We start from the raw sequence: 288 nt of genomic DNA on the forward strand, positions 1-288 counted from the left end.
GCAGCAGCAACAGCAGCAGCAGCAGCAGCAACAGCAGCAGCAGCAGCAGCAATAGTAGAAGCGACAGGATTTTAAACGGTAAAAAACGACCAAAAAACGGTCCAGCAATCGCAGCAGCAGCAGCAGCAGCAGCAGCAGCAGCAGCAGCAGCAACAACAAAAGCAACAGCAGCAGCAACAACAAAAGCAACAGCAGCAGCAACAAAAGCAGCAACAACTGCAATAGCAGCAGCAACAACAGCAACAGCAGCAGCAACAACAGCAACAGCAAGAGCAGCAACAGCAGCAG

General features: G+C 51.7%; 1 protein-coding gene across 1 annotated transcript in view; it reads right to left on the minus strand.

Moving 5' to 3' along the window:
* Window positions 1-288, minus strand: part of EMH_0029340 (uncharacterized protein) — a gene marked incomplete at both ends in the record, with an annotated part of 2,551 nt that overhangs the window by 889 nt on the left and 1,374 nt on the right. The window lies entirely within an intron of this gene.

Source organism: Eimeria mitis, genomic scaffold (genome assembly GCF_000499745.2).
Source record: "Eimeria mitis Houghton genomic scaffold, Emh_scaff1097, whole genome shotgun sequence".
In the NCBI taxonomy this organism is placed as follows: Eukaryota; Apicomplexa; class Conoidasida; order Eucoccidiorida; family Eimeriidae; genus Eimeria; species Eimeria mitis.